General features: G+C 38.4%; 1 long non-coding RNA gene across 1 annotated transcript; it reads right to left on the bottom strand.

The window, feature by feature from the left end:
* Positions 1-5559: 5559 nt before the first annotated feature.
* Positions 5560-7372, bottom strand: LOC148767516 (uncharacterized). Its single transcript, XR_016033859.1, has 3 exons — positions 7030-7372; positions 6074-6113; positions 5560-5805 (listed from the first exon to the last, which is right to left on the bottom strand). It is a non-coding gene; the product is annotated as an uncharacterized LOC148767516 (long non-coding RNA).
* Between the last annotated feature and the right edge of the window lie 206 nt (positions 7373-7578).

Here is a 7578-nt window from a genome sequence, read left to right as displayed (position 1 = left end):
GCTACACCGTTGAGCGGTTGTGCCTTAGCGTTAACGGCCTTGAGCCAACCGTCTCGTCTGATCCACTGTAGGCCAACCCTCTTGGCCTCGTCCTCGGTGATAAAGTTGTGGGTCGCTCCCGTGTCTACCATCACCTTTGCAGGGGTACCGTTGATGCGGGCCTCCACGTACATCAGCCCCTTGCTTGATGTTGCCAGCATCGGATTAGCCTTTAAGGCGTTCAGAAGTTTGAGCGATCCCATGTTGCCTAGCCCCTCGTTTGTGCCTAGCTCGGCCTCTTGTTGTAAGAGTGCCGACAATGACCCCATCTTGGGACATTGACTCATCGCGTGCGGCCCCTTGCACACGAAGCATCCTCCCTTAGGCACAAACGACCTCTTCTTCTCTTCAAGTTGTTGGTGTGATGATGGCTTGTCTTCTACCCTCGAGGTTGACGCTCGCCTTGGGTCTCGGTTTTCTCGATGGTCCCGACTATGATTGTCCCGTCTCTCTTCTCCGCCTTTAGTAGGGTTCCACTTCTCTTTTCGCCCCGAATCTCTCGGTTGATACTCGGTTAAAGACTCGGCGGCGGCAATAGCTTCATCGACGGATTTGATGTCTCGTCGGTGGAGTTCTTGTTTGGCTCAGCCTTGTAACCCATCGGTGAAGTGGAAAAGGAGATCCTCATCGGAAAGGTTGGGAATTTGAAGTGTGAGGGTGGTGAACTCCTTCACGTACTCGCGGATTGAACTCCGTTGCTTGAGTTCCCTCAACTTCCTTCGAGCCTCATAAACGACGTTCTCCGGGTAGAAGTGTCGCTTGAGTTCCCTCTTGAACTCTTCCCAAGTATCGATTCGGCAAATGCCTTTCTCGATATCGGCGTGTTTTCTACGCCACCATAACATCGCCGTATCGGAAAGATAAAGGGAAGCAGTTCTTACCTTAGTCGTCTCGTCGACTAGACCGATACCCTCGCAATATTGCTCCATCCTCCATAGGAAGTTCTCGACTTCCTTGGCGTCCCTTACGCCGTTAAATCCCGTTGGCTTCGGATAGTCCACCCTTGGACTCCAAGTAGCACCAACGCTACCGTTAGCGGCGGCCTTTTTGCACAAGGCCAAGTCGTCGCGCATCCCCTCGATGCTCTCTTGGAGGGATTGGATGATGGCCTCCAATCGATCCAACCGTTCCTCCCGCAACGCCTCATTGTCTCTAGACAAATCGAGTTGCTCGGCGACGTGATTCTCCAACACTTCCGTATCGTGCTCGAGCTTCTCGAATCGTTCGCTAAGCTCCGCTATGGCGACGTTATTCTCGAGCCTCTCGAGTCTTTCGCCATGATCCGTTAGCACGGCCTCATTAATGGTACTCTCCCCACGAGCCTTGATGTGGTCCCTCTTCTTCTTGTTGTTTACTTGGGCCTCCCTGCCACGTCCCTCGGTTACGTACGAAATATCTTCGATGTTCGCCATCGTCGAGAATTCGATCAACACAAAGCCCTTAGCCGGGCTCTGATACCACTTGTCACGAACTTGTTCCCTTAACAATAAACCGTGCGGCCTTAGCTCCCTCTCGCCCCTTGCGATAGCTAAGTCAGCCACTCCCGAAATGTGTTGCGAATGCTAACTGATGAAAACGAAGAAAGAAATTAAGAAGATAAGAGAGTTGGTAAGAAAGTACTCTATTGCTTGAGTGTTTATTGTATTTCTTGGATTTTTGTTGGATTTGTTGGATGATTACAAATGAGGACCCTACCTCTATTTATACAAGACCACCTCCTCAATGGACGGTGGAGATCGATATGATCTAACGGTTGGGAGTGGAACACTCCAAAGAATCCCTAAAATGTCTCTACCTACCTCCACCTACCTCTACCTACCTCTATACATTTGGGCCAACTTGGGTCTAACCCTATTTGGGCTAAGTCTTGGTCTTCCTAACCTCCCCAACCCAAGGGAAACTGGCAAGGGGTTGGGTCAAAACTAGCGGGCCGTGACATGGGGCTCTATTTATATTAGAAGTTTAATGAGTGGTAGATTTACTACACTTAATGAAGGACCAGGTGAAATGATTAACATTCTCCTTGGAAACGTATGAAATTTAATACATATTCTCAGCTTATACGCATAATTGGGTAAATTTTACTACACTTAGTGCAGCCACAGGTGAAATAAAGTGAAATGATTAACATTCTCCTTGGAAATGTACAAAAGCAAGAAATTTAATACAGATTTTCACTTTAAACGCATAAATGGAAAAAAAATTACTACACTTAATGCAAGTAGAAGTGAAATGATTAACATTCTCCTTGAAAACGTATAAAAGCAAGAAATTTATTACAAATTCTCAGCTTATACGCATAAATGGGGAAAATTTGTTGTTTCCCAACTACATTACATTAATTATGTATCAGTAAATCAAAAAATAAAATCAATTTGACATGACAAGTCTAATTTAATTTATAAAAAACAACAATGCAATGAATATAGACTAAATCCATGTTGATATGCTCAAATTAATACTACAAAATGGAGGGGCTGCAATTTCCAAAATCACATATAAACAAATGTGAAACAACATCCTGAAATAAATAAATAAAACAAGGTTCTTTTAATTCACATACACACCACGCCACCTATGACATAGTCATCATAATAAACATGAAGAACATCATAGCAATTATAGAAGTCCAAGCAAATAGCTTAATTGATTTTACTTTACTTTTATACAATAGTACCTGGCCTTGTAAGGTAGATATCTCTTGTTCGTATCCATTAATCTTTGCCAACAAACCAGATATTACCTCAATAGACGTTGGCTCGCGAGTGGAATCGTCACACCATTTGAAGAAGTAACAACGATATTCCTACAAAAACCAATTTCACCACAAAAAAAAACCCAATATACTTATTAAACCAAGGATTAATGAAAAATTACTAATAAAAAAAATATAGGCACAATTATTTGAATTAAATAATTTCAAGAGCTTATTGCAAATACCACCCCTGTGTAATCTCTAATTGTCAAATACCCCCCTGTAATAAAAAAAACTCACTAACTCCCCCCTGTGTTAACGTTTTCGAAGCACACTGCACCCTTTTTTATTTTAGGTTTTGACTAACTGTGAATAGACAAAGATACCCTTAGGGGTTTTTTACCAATTAGTAAAGTATAATACCTAAATTTTAAAATCACTTTAATTTTATAAATATTATGTATTTATTTTTAATTCTTAAAAATTAAAATTAAAATTAAACAAGAATTAAATATATATTGTAATATTAAAAATTCTTATATTCTTTTTTTTTATATAGTATTTTTATATGCTTTGTAATTGTTTGTTACATTTTATATTAAATAACAATTATCATTAAAAAAAAAAAGAAAAAAAAAAAGTTCTTCTTCTCTGCCCAGTGCCCACCACCACAACCATCTTCTCCATCTGCTCAACCTGCTGCTGCCCTGCTACACCACCACCACAATCTCAACCTGCGGCGGCGAATCTATGTTCTGGTGGCGGAGAGATCTCGGCGGCAAATCTATAATTCTTCATTTAAATCATCAAGAAGACATTTATCTTCGTTGATTCTTAATATTTTTCAATATTAATGCCTCACAACTCGCCGGAATCAAAGTGTTTCCGTTCAATTTGCCCGGAAAACACTGGCCCCTCTCGAATCTACTTCGAACGAAACCCCCACCTTTAGAATTCGTCGGAAGATTTGGCCGAAAAGCCTGCCCCATCGAACCTACCTTGGACCAGCCCGCGCCCTTAGATCTCGTCGGAAAAACTTGCCCGCATTCGTCGTTCTCGCTAGAAAACCGTGGTTGAAGGACGCAAGGGCTGAAAATCCTCATTATCGACGAATGCCAGAGGGGTGGGGTTCTTCAAGAACTTTGCGGCGACAAAGAGAAATTGGCGATGGAGGATGAGATACTCATGAAGGCGAAGAGGGAATAACCTCTGCTACGGACGGTATCACCGACGAGAAGAGTGGAGGAGGCGGTTGGTGGAAGGAAAGGGGAGGCGGTGGAAGAAGAAATTTGGGGAAGAAGACGATGAATTCCTTTGGATTTTTTTTTATTCTTTTTTTTTTCCTGTATTCTTTATGTTTGTTTTAACAATTTTGATAATTACAATTTAGTCCTATAACTTTAGATTATTTATAATTAAATCAATCTGGTTTTTTTCCTCTTATAAAGGGATATATATGTCATTTCACCCTCAAAATAGAATAAAAAATCGCACATTCCGCGAGTGACATACACGATTTGCCTCCAGGGGTCCGGATGCCTTGACTTTGTTAACATAGGGGGGAGTTAGTGAGTTTTTTTTCCACAGGGGGGTATTTGACAATTAGAGATTACACAGGGGTGGTATTTGCAATTACCTCTAATTTCAATTATAAGAACTTGCCTTTGTCGAGGAACAACAGTAAAAAAGTCTTCCTGGATTTTTTTCCGTCCTCGAGGTTTTCTTCGTTGTTTCCAAACCGCAATGACAACGGAAAATTGACCCATAATAATTTGGATTAGACGCCCCACTGTGATTCGAACTGCTACTTGCCTGATTGCGCACATTGTTTGCACTCGAACTAGGGGCGTAAATGAGACGAGTCGGCTCGCGAGCTTTCGAAGCTTGCTCGAAAAAAGCTCGTACTCGAGCTCGAAAAATCGAGCTCGAGCTCGAGCTCACGAGCCCGAGCTTTTCGACGAGTCGAGCTCGAGCTTCATTTCAGTTGTTCGACAGCTCGCGAGCAGGCTCGCGAGCTTTACCTTTTCTCTATATTTTTCAGTACATATTAATAATATATAATAATGGATATTATTAATAATAAATAAAATAAAATAAAATTACTTTTTAATTGAAAAAATAAATTTGATGGATGGATTTTTGGTTGTGCCGAGCGCGAGCTCGGACTCGTTTCGTATACGAGCTCGAGCGCGAGCGCGAGCTCATTAGAAACACAAGGAGCTCGAGCTCGAGCTAAAACTTATAGGCTCATCGAGCTCGAGCTCGAGCTCACGAAATAAGGCGAGCTCGGCTCGAGCTTGGCTCGTTTACACCCGTAACTCGAACTCATCATGTCAAAAGATTTCATGAGCATTGTAATAAACTTCAGATTGACGAATGTAAAATGCATTATCCTATAGAAAAATAAATTTAATTTACCTAAAGAAATTCGCATCCAAGGTTTCTCTGTTGCAGGAGGTTGAAGGAAGAAAACCCTAGATCCAACTGATGTCGAATTGGGGGCGTTTTTTAGTTTATTTTATTTTATTAAATTTTATAACTCTTTTTAAGGGTGTTTTGGTATTTTACCAAGCAATTTCAATAAATAAATTAAATATTAGGATTATAAACTAACCATCAATCACCCACACCAAACACGAGATTACTTGGATTTGAAAAGGTTTGAACAGTACAATCCTTTGACTATTTATCAATCCTTGTAATCCCATAACCCAAACCAAACGAGGCCTATGTATACCAAAATGAAATCCACTACAAACTTAATAAAATTCACTATGCTACCAAATTGAAATCCACTATAAACGTATTGAAATCCACTATGCATATCAAAATGAAATCCACTACAAACTTAATGAAATCCACTATGCAATTAATGTAATATGATATAAAATTAAAATAATTTCCTACAAAATCAACGTAATACAATATCAAATAACGTAATACACTATTAAATTAACAAAACTATTACTATTACTCTGTTTTATTTATAAAAAAAAGCACCAAAAAACAGTGCCACCAGTAACAATAGTATAACTATTCGAGCATCGCCGTCACCTCGTCTGCTCAAAAACCTAAAACAAGAGCAACAAAAGACAACGTGTCAATTAATTTCATTCCAAAAAAATTATATTGAAAACGAAAAATCTGAAATTCACTACAAGCTCATCAAAGCCACAAAAAAAAATTGAAATCCACTACAAAATATCAACTTTACAATTAGAAAATCCACTTGAATTTTATTGAAATCCACTAAAAACTTATATAAAACCACTACAAAAATCCCCTTTAATAAACGGCGCCATCACAAACAATAGTACAGTCACCCGATCATCACCTAACCTCGTCCTACTTTCTGCCATCACGCTCTTTCTGCAAGAACCTGAACCAAAAAGTAAGAAGACAACAACATTAACTTTAATCCATTAAAAAAAATGGGTCTCCAAATCAAGAATTCGAAATCCACTACAATCTCATCAAAACCCACTACAAAAATATCGAAATTCACTAAAATATTAACGTAATCCACTATAAAAAACAATTACAAAAATAACAAAATTTATTACGAAAAATAGAAAAAAAAAACAACAAAAGATAACATAAACAACTATTTTGCACTCATTCACCATTACAACTATTTTTTTTATAAGCAAAAACAATAACTTGAGATACACTACAAACTTATCGAAATCCACTATATATACCATTAACATAACCCACTACGGAAAAAGTAATCCGCTATGCAGTTAACGTAAACCATTATTAAATAACCGTAAATCCACTATTAGATAAGAGCAAATCTGCTACAAAAAACGTAATCCACTATGAATTGTTACACCATAAAAAATAAAAGGAATGCAAAATTTAACAAAAACAGCAAAAACATTAATTTCCATCGAAAATCACTATGAATTCTAACAATGAAACATCAAACATTAGCGGAAAATAAAGTATAAAACCACTATAAAAGTCACCATCTTAATGATAGGTTGTTCTGCAAGTTAATTAATAATTAATCACTTTTCTTGATTTGATTAATTACTATTATATATATGTATGGTTTTAGAAAATAGAAAGATGATTGCAAAAAGATGATGATCCCCTACCGCCCACAGAGAGTTTTTTAAGATTGTAAATTCTTATTCATGTGAGTCAAGTTTTATTTTTTCATGGAGTTCTCTTTTTTCTAAATAAACATTTGGGTATATATATATATATATATATATATATATATATATATATATATATATATATATATATATATGGGAATGAAATTCCCCACAAATATGAATCCGTACCTGATCGGACACCAATATCACCAAGCAGTCTTCTGCAGAAAAATCCCTCACAAAGATCTGCTTGTCGATTCCAGATTTGATCGTCGGGATTAAGTCTCGTCGTCATCGATTTTTTCTGGTTCTGCCTTCTCTTGCATTTTATGTCACGATGGTCCATCATTCCGGCCGCCAAGAGAAGAAAAGCGGAAGAAAGAGAGGGCGGACGGGGAAGATGGAAATATCGATTTCCGCCGCCGAGAGAAGAAAAGCGAAAGAAAGAGAGGGCGGATGGGGAAGATGGAAATATGGATCGAGAGAAAGAGTGAGGGAAAGAAAACTGGCGTGGCTAGAGTTAAACGACGTGAGATTTGGGTGGGTTTGGTGGAGGGTATAATTGTACTATCCATTTTAAAATTAAATTATGGATTTATCTTAAAGAGGAGAAAAAAAATGGACCCCCTCTAATAGGAAATATCATATGAGGGTGTTTTGTATAATTGTACTATCCATTTTAAAATTAAATTATGGATTTATCTTAAAGAGGAGAAAAAAAATGGACCCCCTCTAATA

The sequence above is a fragment of the Erythranthe guttata genome, chromosome 10 (assembly GCF_056151865.1).
Source record: "Erythranthe guttata isolate IM_541 chromosome 10, IM_541, whole genome shotgun sequence".
NCBI lineage: Eukaryota > Viridiplantae > Streptophyta > Magnoliopsida > Lamiales > Phrymaceae > Erythranthe > Erythranthe guttata.
Note: the sequence above shows the minus strand (reverse complement) of the source record. Positions and strands in the feature narration are given on the sequence as shown.